The sequence below is a fragment of the Perissodus microlepis genome, chromosome 7 (assembly GCF_051167445.1).
Source record: "Perissodus microlepis isolate ML-2025 ecotype Zambia chromosome 7, ASM5116744v1, whole genome shotgun sequence".
NCBI classification, from domain to species: Eukaryota; Metazoa; Chordata; class Actinopteri; order Cichliformes; family Cichlidae; genus Perissodus; species Perissodus microlepis.
Window position 1 is genome coordinate 134992 of NC_140467.1, and position 12449 is coordinate 147440.

The 12449-nt window shown below is 38.0% G+C and overlaps 1 long non-coding RNA gene across 1 annotated transcript; it reads left to right on the forward strand.

The window, feature by feature from the left end:
- The first annotated feature begins 7678 nt into the window (after window positions 1–7678).
- On the forward strand, window positions 7679–10155 carry LOC146382201 (uncharacterized). Its single transcript, XR_014800628.1, has 5 exons — window positions 7679–7755; window positions 8223–8301; window positions 8585–8621; window positions 9239–9334; window positions 10086–10155. It is a non-coding gene; the product is annotated as an uncharacterized LOC146382201 (long non-coding RNA).
- Window positions 10156–12449: the final 2294 nt, after the last annotated feature.

Sequence of the window (12449 nt, forward strand, 5' to 3'; positions counted from 1 at the left end):
TGTCACTATCATTGTTGTGGGATTTATAGAATTTTGGCAAATCTCCTCAGACCAACACAAAGTCGCAAAACTCTCCATAGAAAGTCAATGGAGAGCTTGTTCAAAATCACCGCTTGATTTCTGTAATGAGAGGCATATTCGAATCGTCATATCTCCTTAACGAAGCAAAGTTAAGACATAAGGCTTGTCCCAGTATATCTTCAGACACTCCTGACGCTCACAATTCAAGAATTATTTTCTCACCTATTACCGTTCTGAAATGAGTTAGACTTGTTTGAGGGTAGGAAATTCGTCCTTCGCTCAGATTTCTTCAGATTTCAAACTCTGGAAATGAACCACTTTTTTCTCTCGTCATATCTTTTTAATGGATTTCCACAGAGACCTGAAAATTTCCATGATTGTTCACCAAAGCCTGCTGTCTCTTACGGTGAAAGAATGATATTGATACTCCAAATAGATTTAGAGTTAGAAAGCGTTGTTTGAGGGCAAGTCAAGGCAGTTTTTGCTTTGCTCTACTCAGTTATGGTGCATTAGAAGTCAAATATCTTTAATAATTCATATTTTAATGATAAATTGTCAACACTTTAAGATTCCCCCATCTCTTCTGAACAAAACGGTGTAAGAATGACCGTTCTAGCCCCTATGGTTAGGAAATTATGGTCATTTGTTTGAGGGGAGTCATCATTATGAGAAATAGACTGCAAAAATCCTGTGTCTCTCTGTGCTGCGTGCACCTGTTTTGGCGGGAAAAAGTGCACAGGCTCTCTGATTGGTGGATTCAAATTCAGCAGCTCCCAGGCTGCTTGACTGGGCTAGAAACTTACTTCTCTCTCCCTGTGTGTGTGTGTGTGTGTGTGTGTGTGTGTGTGTGTGTGTGTGTGTGTGTGTGACAGAGAGAGAGAGAGAGAGAGAAAGCCTTTTTATGGGATGATCTCATTGTAAGATTCAAATTCAATATATTTAGACTGGTTGACTGAATTGGATCTTGTGTGTGTGTGTGTGTGTGTGTGTGTGTGTGTGTGTGACAGAGAGAGAGAGAGAGAGAGAGAGAGACAGAGAAAGCCTTTTTATGGGATGATCTCACTGTAAGATTTAAATTCAATATATTTAGACTGGTTGACTGAATTGGATCTTGTGTGTGTGTGTGTGTGTGTGTGTGTGCATGAGAGAGAGAGAGAGAGAGAGAGAGAGAGAGAGACCCTCTTTAGGGCAGCATCTCATTATTGGAAAAAAGTATAATATATTCAGACTGGTTGACTGGCATAGACCCTCCGTGTGTCTCTCTCTCTGTGCATTTGTGTATACATATTTGATTTTGTGTGTATCTGTTGGCTGTTCCTTCTTGTTTTTTAAATTTATTTTTATTTCTTTATTTTTTTTTCACAGGTGAACAACTGTGAAGAGAAAAGTTATTAGAAAGGTAAATGAAGTCACACTCAGATATCTAATTTTTACATGCGCATGGGCGGTTACGGTCCGATCTGCTCTGCTTTCAAAGTGCGCACAACAGATGTGACAGAAAAACCGCCCAGGGCTCTCAGAGCATTCTTTATTTATACCAAGCAAGCTTACAAAGAAGTAGGAGTGTCATTTTCAGGATACGAAAACATTTTCCTTAAAAGGAGAAAAACTGTTCGCTTATCTTCTGAAACAGGAGGTAGCTTAGTATGGATAGAAACTTAAACAAGGAGAGTAAGAGAGGGGGGAGACCGTTAGCTCAGGATGTAGTATGTATGTCACCACATCCCTCTATACATCTGGTTCCACTTTCCTTCCCTGTGGTGGTTCCAATCCACAAGCTCCTATTACCTTAAAAATGAAGCTACAACTTAAACATAATCACAAAACTAAAAAATATCTTAACAACAACAATTAGTTTTGAGGGAACTTAACCATGTTCCGTTTTTTTTTCAGCTTGTCATCTTACTTTTCCAGTATTTTCACTTAAGTTATTACTATTCTGCTCAATCATAGTATTTGTTCTAAATCATTGTTATTATGCTATATTGTAGTATTTCTGCTAAATCATACTATTTCTACTGTATTATATTTTTCTTTCTAAATATAGCATTTCTGCTATATAATTGTATTTCTGCTATGTTATAATATTTGTGCTAAACCAGAGTATTTGTGCTGAAACATAGTATTTCTGCCAAATGATAGTATTTCTGTCAAATTATAGTATTTGTGCTAAAACATAGTATTAATTTAAAATTACAATATTCATAGTTCATCACAGTGTCTCTGGTAAATCACAGTATTTCTGCTCTGTTGTACTATTTTTCTAAATCATAGTGTTTCTGTAATGCTTAAGTATTTTTGGCTAAATATATTCTTTCTGTTATCTTATACTATTTCTCCTAAATTCTTGTATTTTTGAGAAGTTATCATGTTTCTGGTAAGTTACAATATTTCTGCTAAGTTCTGCTATGCTATTGCATTTCTGCCAAGTATTATGTTTCCTCTAAGATATTGCAGTTCTGCTAAGTTATTCCATTTTAGCAAAGTTCCTTTGCTTCTGTAAAGTTTTTACAATTTCTGCAACTTTTCAGCTTTTTCAGCTAGTTTTTGCATACAGCTTCAGCTTTAAAGCATCCGCACTGCATTTTTGCAGGAAATGCACATTTTTCTAGTTATGTTTATTATTTTATCGTATTTATTATTCTTATTGTATTTCTTATATTTCTGTTGTTCAGCACTTTGGTCAGCCTTGTATGTTTTTAAAGTGCTATATAAATAAACTATGATGATGATGATGATTTGCACCGCTCTCATACCGGCAGCTGTTGGTCATTTGTTTGGTACATTTCACTATTTATTTATTTCATTTATAACGTGAACTACCACTATTTTACCCCTATATATTTCCTTGTCTTTTTTTATTTTTTATACTAATGTGAGAGAGAAACAGCATTACGATTCTCCTGTATGCCCTCTACATGTAGCGAAGTGACAATTAAAACAACTCATTTTTAAAATCTTTGAAAAAAAAAGGTTAGCAACTGTTGGGTCTGTGCTTCCACATACGTGCATGTGTGCATGTATGTGCGAGCATCTGCATGTGTGTGTGTAGGTGCACGTGAGCGTGTGTGTTTGTGTTTGGGGGTGCGTTTGTGTGAACTCCTGCCCACAAAAGGGTCATAAAAGCAGGAAGCTTACTAAACAAGAAAACAGAACCCTCACATGACCTTTGATCATGCTGCTTGAACTAAGACTTACAAATTTAAGTAACACAATGACAACATTTAACAATTTGTGTCCAACAGCAACATCTTTCTACTATGAAGATTTTGGAGAAGTACTGAAAAAAAAAAGAACTTAAATGTGCTGATGAACAAATAATGAACAAAAAGATATTTTGCTTTCATTTTCTTTCCTGAGGAAATGTATGTGGGCTTTAAAATAAAGAGCAGACAGGAACACGTAGCATTTAATAAGAACATGATGACAGATCAGATTTTGAGTGGCTGTTGCGACAGAACGCTTAATTATGTTGGGGGGATTGGAGATTACACGTGCTTTTTAACCAGGAAAAACTCCAGAGGCACTCGGAGTAATCAGACCTCCATCTCTTTAAAATAGCTTTTGAATGCATTTATATTTCAGGCTTTTTTGATATCATATATCTTTCTGTGCCAGAAGAGTAAAGTCACTAGTGGCAGTAATGTTTGATAGAAGCAAAGCTCACAAATAGGAGAGACAGATGCATCTACACCTTTGCAACAACTTGCTAAACTCATTTCAAAAATGTCAAAAGAGTCTCAGTACAGCTAATGCTTGGATCTGGTGGTTCTGTTATGCTCTGACTGGCATTTTTTCTTTCTTTTTGGTTACAATTGTTGTCTAAGGCAGATGAGTCACTCGAAATCAATAGAAAGTTGTTCTGAATCATCGCCTTTCTGTCACGAAGGAACTGGCTTCTTCCAGGATGCCAGAAGTGTGAGGATTCACTGCAGGTTTCGATTAGGATGAAAACGACGTAAATCACAGGCTATGATCCTTGTAGTCAACAGATCCAAGCCCATTTGATCACCTGTTTGAGATTTTGGACTTCCCACCACTCTCGTTTACATAAGAAAACATAAGAATGAGTATAGTATGATAGAACTGAAGAATCAGTGGCATTACATTTTAGTTTATGAGATAAGATAAGAGAAGAGAAGAGAAGAGAAGATGACCTTTATTAGTCCCACGAGTGGGAAATTTGTTTTGTTAGAGCAGTGGACAGTGCAAAGTTGCATAGAAAAATTAGAGAAAAACACTGGAATAAGATATCAATAAGATACTGTACACAATAGAATAGAATAAAATAAAACAAAATACTATATACAATCGAATAAAATAGAATACAAATGCTATATACAATATGAGTATAATACAACGATGCCAGAAAGAGTATTGCGCTTAGTCTTATTGCACATGTGTGGATGTGTGTGTTTCATCAGTTGAAGTCTTTGTTGTGGAGTCTGACAGCAGTGGGGAGGAAAGACCTGTGAAATCTCTCCGTCCCACACCGTGGGTGCCTCAGCCACTGAAGGAGCTGCTCAGTGCTGTCAGAGTCTCCTGCATGGGGTGGGAGATGTTGTCCAACAGGGATGACAGCTTAGCCACCATTCTCCTGTCACTCACCACCTCCACTGTGTCCAGAGGGCATCCTAGAACAGAGCTGGCCCTTCTGACCAGCCTGTTCAGTCTCTTCCTGTCCTTCCTGTGTTATTTAATTAAAAAAACTAATTGATGCGTTTTCATTAGCTTAAGAGTTAATCCACTGAAAACACATAGGAGTGGGTTGCCCCAGTATCTAGAAAACAGTGGCTGAGATGGCACTTTTGCCTTTTGTATGTGGCCTGAGACCTGCCACATACAGAGTGCTCCAAAAGCAGAGAACTTGTAACCATTCACGTGCCATGGATGCAAATTTTAAACTCAAGATATGAAGGATCATTCCTGTCCTAGACAGCATCCTAGTCTAAAAGAACATCCTAGTTCTTCTTTGGGGTAAACAGCCTGCACTCATTACAGATGAGCTGGTTGTCCTACAGTGGCCACGCCCATTATGATTATGCACTTGATTTGGGAGGAGTAAGAAAAACAGAGCTCAGTTGGCTGCAATCTCCTAACATTTCCCTTCAACCTTGCACCAATTTATTTTACTCATTTAAGACTCATAATGTCTAAATTCAATCTAAAGTGAGGGTCTGTGTTGAGGAAGACCTAACCGGGGTGGTGGATTATACACAAAGATGACCCTAATTCCTTAACAGTTAATTCCATACTCATGAAAGTCTGCACACTATGACTGAACATCCACTGTACTCATGTACACATTGTGCAAACAATGATGGACCCAGCTTCACACCAGCTTCTTGGTTAATTTAAAGAAGTTGTCAGAGGTTAATATTTCTGCATATTTATGTTCACAGAGCACTAGTGTTGACTGAGCCTCCTCTGTGACAGATTTTTGACTGTATTTGACTAAAAACTATCCTCAAACAGAAAAACGTCCAACATTTTACAGGAGGTCAGTAAGGGCTCCCTCAGCTCAGGCTCCTCTAGACTTGGAGTCCAGCTGCCCAGTGAGGAGTACGTTTTACGCTACTACAGGAAATATGCGTCCAGTCTTAACCTCTGGCCGGCCTCTGGCTCCCATGGCTTCTGAGTCTCAGTCTTTTCCCAGTTTTCTGTTTTCGTCTCACCATTTTACTCCTCGCCCTTCTGTGATTTGAACTGCTTCCATCCACAGACTTCTTTTCATTCCACACAAAGTTCTCATGTTCAGCTCCTGTTATTACTTCCCTGTTTGTTTAGCAGTATCTATCCCCCACTCACCTTCACCCTTCTTTCTCTTTCCTCTTACACATTTATTCCAGCTGCTGCCCCTGCTCTCTTCTTCAGACGAACACATCAGTGTGTTCACATCCCTCCTTCTCAATCTTCTTCTTCTTCCCTCCCCTCCTCCTCTGTTGCCCCATCCCCCCGGTGCTACACGGATTTCATATTTTCAAAGTCAAATAGCAGTCGCTGGAATGCCAAATAGGACCAGAGACACATGCGGGTCGACTCTTGCAGGTTGCCATCTCACTTCAAATGAGAAAAGAAGAAACAAAAGACACAGGCTGCGACGCAGATAACAGGAGATGGGATACAAACAGGATATCAAATACAGTATATCTTTCTATTCTCTATCCTATTTCCCTCCCCCTCTTCTCTACAGTTGGAGACCAGGTGCTAGAGGGGGAGATGAGAAGGGAGGGTGGGAGGGTGTGTTTTTGTGTGTCTGCATGTGTGTGTACTTAGGAGAGGCAGCAGTAGCAGATAATTGGAGAGGCACACCTGGATGCTGGTCACCTATCAACCCTGACCCTCTGCCCTTCAAACCAGCATAATTCACTCTGGGTGCATACTGTGTGTGTGTGTGTGTGTGTGTGTGTGTGTGTGTGTGTGTGTGTGTGTGTGTGTGTGGTGAACTTTTCCTGCCCAGCCAGCATGCTATTGTGCGTGTATGCCCGTCTTTACTGACTGTCCATGTCCAGCAGTCAGTGTGTGGGCAGGTTTGTGTGTCTGTCCATCTTCAGTGTGTGTGTGAGAGAGGGAGATGGTGCTGGTGAGCAGTAGGTCATGCAAGTCTGCTATAAAAGATTCAGGAATGACTGATGACCTCGACCAAGTGAAAAAGCTCTCACTTTCTCAAACAGTCTTCTATGGGAGACAGTTTTTTTCTTTTTAATGTAACCTTTGCTTTGGCAAAGAAAACACATCAAAAATTCCCTTTCAGCGCTGCACCCTGTGCAGAGGCTGTCCGCTGGTTTAGTGAAAAAGCTCGGTTGCATTGTTCATGGCCCAGGATTTCAGACTGTTGTCAAAGATGCAAAATCATTTTGTAACACACCAAAAACTAGAAGGTGAACTAACTATTCATATTAATGTACAGAATTCACCTGCTTGCTGCTACTACTGCACATTCACCCAATGTATATACTGTTTATATATATATATATATATAATGTTCTTCCTCTACCCCCCCCCCATTTTTGCACATGTCGAGGAGCGTGTCAGGCTACATTTCACTGTGTGTTATACTTGTATAACTATGCATGTGACAAATAAAGAACCTTGAACCTTGAACCTTGAAAGTTACTTTACAGATCCAATCAGTGAAGAATTCAAAGCAGTGCTACTAGTCGTGGTTGTCATTGGACTTTCATCAAGGAAAAGAAGATTCAAAGCTTCTTATTAAATCATTACATCTCAGACTAGTATCACTTTTTACTTTTGTATTATTAACCAAATGTGTTTTTACACTAGTTGCTGAACGTGTTCATAATTATTCATATCTTTGCTGAGATTGCAGATTAATATCACTGCTGGTAATCACGAATACTGTCATCAGTGTGAGGTTCGTTTTCAGCAACAAGTCAAATGTGATTCACTCAGGTTAACTGATACTCATTACACTGTAAACCCCAACAGTCTACCTGACTTATAAAGTTTGTGGATATAACAATTGAAATTCCTCACAAAGTTGAAAGAACTTAAAACTTTTCTGTTCTGTTAACGATTCAAACAGTTATAATTGTACATGGCTTAGAAGTTAAGAGTAAATACTGCTTTCTTAATTATGATTTTTGAGTAAATGTTTTTTTTCCGAGCTCCGCATGTGTACGTTTTCTCTCTAACTTGAACGACGTTGACAGAAAATTCTGTTCAATATGGCTGCCCTTCTCGAGCGACTGGAGAGCACATTTGGAGAAACTTGTAAGTAAAACGGAACCTTCGTTATGTTTATTTTTTCCGTAAAAAAAGCAAGTATATTAATATGTTGCAGCCAATAACTTGTTTTCGAATGCGCTGTTGTTTTAAAAAGCACAGACCCAGGTGGTGAGTAGTTGTTCGCTGTTGTTCGCGCTCTTTTTCAAACCGATGATGTCGTTAGTTTTACAGTTTTAACCGATTAAAACACAGTTTTAATAAGAATTGCACATAAAGAAAGTGTCTTAGTGATATTTTAACGACCCATTGCCAACGCAAGAAAGTTGGCGTTTTTACAACAGCAGCCTCATTGTTCGGCAGGTTTTTTTTTTTCTTCTCATTAGCATCGTTCAAAAGTGACTTAGCTAGCAGTGGCAACTTCTATCTAAAACAATTGAAATATAGCAAGGTGTTGTATATTTAGTGTGCTGATAAGGTTTTCAATATTTTTATTTTTTCTTCCAAGGCTGAAGGCTGAAGACCGAAGACAAAAAGACAGAAGAAGAAAAAATTCAGACTGCAATTAATTTCAGGTGGAGACAGTAAACACAGGTGAGTTGAAAGATCTATTGAAGAGTCCTTTCTTCATGGCCATTAAAACATTTTTAGGTTAAAAGACCTGTTTTTTTTTTTTTTAATCATGCCCCTGCTTTGTCACACTGAATCATGTTGAAAAGATATATTTTCATGGCTCCCCCCATTACCATTACCTTGTACTTCTTTCTACCAGTCTATTTTATTTTGTGACATTAACATCTTAAATGTACCCCGCCAGTTTAATTATTAATAGCTGTGTTAGTATTTATAATGCATTTTTTTTTTTTATCATGTGCAGATCTACCAAGGGTCAGTGGCACAGTTCACCTTTTGTGGTAAGTTATAACACTTCATATGTGGTCACATAAGTAAGTTGTTTCATCAGTTGTTCAGTTCTTATAAAATAATATTGTATAATTGTACCAAATCACTGAGGATACATCCAATGTGTAAATCCCAATCAACAATTTTACTGTGATATTCGCTCGTGTTTAGAGAATCTCCATTATCTTTGTTACTGAGTTTCCATTTTTGTAGGGCCAAATTTGTATTAAAAATTAATATTTTCATATGATGTGAAATGACTCAATCATTTCTAATTTTTAGAAGAAACCATTCATTAAGTCCCTTAAGGTGCAGATTTCATATATTGATAATGATAAAATTAACACAAATTAAAAGTTTCACTGATAAACACACAATTTTTCCTTGCTTTGAACCCCATGTTCTATATAGATCTGGAGAACACTATTTTAAAATATTGTGTAGGGTTTTTGTCAAATGATTAAGAAACAGACTCTTTGTCACAAGAGACAGAAAGGTTGTATCTTAAAAGAAATGTCTCCAAAATTTAGTAGAGTCCGATGTCATGCAGTTTCATAAACATGTATTCTCCCCAAAGAATGACACCTGAAAACTTTGCGTTAAATGAACTTTTCTTTTCCCTTTTTAGGAGGCGCCTGATATCAACGTGAAACGCACTGCAGTGCTTCGTGCCTTTCCTGTATACCTGCGGGAGGAGGACCCAGAATTCTTTAAGACATGTAATGTAAGTGTATTTTTGCATCACTTAAATTCTGCCAGTGAGATAAAATGCCATGGATTTTTTAAAATACAATTTAATACCCTAGCAGCTACCAAATTGTACAAGCAAAATACCCTCTCTTTAGAAAACCCTCACACACACACATAAACACACACACAGGGTCAGGAGCAGGGCACAGGCGTATCACAGCACTTCGGCTATGCTGCAGGTGGCCCCAAAACCAGGCTGAAGTCGAGATTTAGTTTCTTTTTGAGATAAAGTCATGAAATAAAAAATTACTTTTTTTTAGAAAAATAACAAACATACAAATTATGTAGTGCAAGAAGCTAACACTTTAGCTTTAGTTAATGTACATTTTTCAAAAAAGTAGAGTACCCTAACTCGTTACAAAGTAACCCACTACACTGCTGAATGTTTTGCTAGATTACAGGTCATGCTTGTCTCATTCTCTCAAACCAACCTTACTTAGTTAATTGGGGCGATCGTGGCTCAAGAGTTGGCAGTTTGTCTTGTAATCGGAAGGTTGCCGGTTCGAGCCCTGGCTCCGACAGTTTCGGTCTTTGTGTCCTTGGGCAAGAAACTTCACCCGTTGCATACTGGTGGTGGTCAGAGTGCCCGCTGGCCGCAGTGTCCGGCAGCCTCGCCTCTGTCAGTGCGCCTCAGGGCGGCTGTGGCTACAATGTAGCTTGTCATCACCAGTGTGTGAATGGGTGGATGACTGAATGTGTAAAGCGCTATACTGTGTCTATTCCAGGCGGACGCATTGGATGAGTCGACCCTAATTGACACTCCAGTTGCCCTTCTCACTGTGGTTACCGACGGCCCTCAAGCATGGCTGTTGTGGTGAAAGGCGACTAGGGTGATGCGTGATATTCCCAGATTTGCAGATGCATTTGCTTTATTGTTTGGCTTGATCTATGCTCTGCATTTAGACGACCCCAGGAAGCTGGTTCACACATTTGCCTTTGTCCAAAATATCTTCATGGGGCTTGATGACGGCAAACCCCTGAAACCCCTGCCTACATGCTCTTAAAGAATATAAGGCAATGTTTGTTAGGACATGCACTCTGTTACTGAGCACTTTGTTTGAAGCACTTTATTTAAAGCACTCTAAGTTTACTACAGGCTTTGGGTGGATTTAACTCCATCAGTTTATCTAATTTTCCTATACTTGACTGCCTGTTCTGGTTATTTGGAAGCTGATCGTCTTTGTACCCATTTTAAAAAATTGTTTTTCATTTCTATTTAAAAAAAAAAAGTGATTAGTATTTGACTTTTTGTTTTGCATTTTTGTGTATTTTGTGAAAGTTGCAATTAGGACTGATGTCGTTCTTTGTGATTTTATAAAAAGATAAATGTTCTACACTGAATTTATAATGCTCACTTTATGGTGCCCATGTCCATGTTAGTGGTTTTATAAAAACATTTGTGATGTTTTTAAATTTTCATGAAAAAATGTTAAATAAACAAAATGTAAAGTAACTGAATTTCTGTACTTTTTTTTTTTAGTAGTCTATACTCAAACATTGAAACATAAATATCTTTTAATTAATAATCATATAATTTGAGTTTAGGTTGTAATATAATTGCATTGTGTTGCATCAAAATAATAAACTACAAGAAATACAAAAATATTGAAATTAAAGTATACAGTCTTTGAGTAAAGCTCAATTAATAAAATATAAAATATAATTTTAAATTTTTAGGTTAACAATAAATACAAATTTTGAGTACCCCCATACTTAGAAGAGATGAGTTTGTGTACTTAAATCTTTTGAGGTAATCAGTTTCCACAAAAGTTTTGAGTTCAGTCAACTAATACGGGTTTACAGTGTAGAGCTGATTGTATATTTCTGTTTTCCCACCTGTGATATTTTCACATTGCCTGCTTAATCACAAAGCCCACTAATCTGTGACAGTGTTATGACTATCAACCCTGGTGCTGCGTCCAGGCTTCTACTGAGGCGCTCGTCTTTTCAGCATGCTGCAGCACTGCGGTCCTTGTTTTTTTCAATAGGCATGAGTCCTAACATACTACGTAATCATCATTCATCTCCTGTATTTCTTTGTTCCTAACAAAGTTAATGTGTATCACTCCTTTAAGCTAAGCTTTAAAATCTCACACTCTACAATTCAGCCTTCAGCCTTTTTTTTTGGTAGCAATTAATTCATACTCTGCAGAAAAAATAACAATCATTAAGTCACTGTGGTTGTGTCAGAGACTCTTTTATGTGCTGTTTAGTCCATTTTTCGACTAATGGACCGTATCTCTGCCTGTCAGGCAACCACAGGAGCTGTGGCCACACTGACTGACCCACAATGTGTACTTAAACTGACAGCATTTACCCGTCAAATCCCCCCAAAACATTCTTCTTGCTCATGTGATAAAAGTAGCATAGTTGTAACTCGTTTTAATAAAAAACAGATGTAGTCAATTTATGAACTTGAATAAAAGTCAGAGATTAAAAATATAACCACAGTATTTACGCAAACACAACAAGTCAAATGGCTTAAGATGCTAGAATTATGTCCTTCCACCACTTAATGCTGTTTGACCAGTTGTACTATTTAATATAAATATTTAATGTGAAATCATTTAAAAATGTAACAGTACAGAATGATGTAGGTTTAAAGAAAGAATGAATAAATATTCCACCACAGTAGATCAGTCTTTTCCAGCAGAGCATCATCTACAGCTCATTGTCCCACAAATCCAAAAAAGGGGAGGACATGACCCTGTCCCATTTACTGAGATCATCGGTAGACTTTTGGAGTTTAAGAGTCAATAAATATTTGAAAACGACTTTGTTCTGTGATGTAACTGCAGCATCATGGGCCGCAGGTTCTAACTTGTTAATAATGTAGTGAATGACGGTCAGGTTAAAGTTAATCTTTCCACTCAGGAGTGTGGCTGCTTCTCTCCATCAACATCACAGCAGCTGCATCATCAATTGCAAAACCAACAAACCATGAATGACTGTGGGATTTTGTGGACAGCAGTGCTGGTTCATAACTGACATTCAACCAGCTGAAATAACCCTAATCCTGAACATCTGATGTAGCTGGTCAGACGTGTGTTTAATATTCAGTAGGATCATTTATAACATTTTTGCGAGGC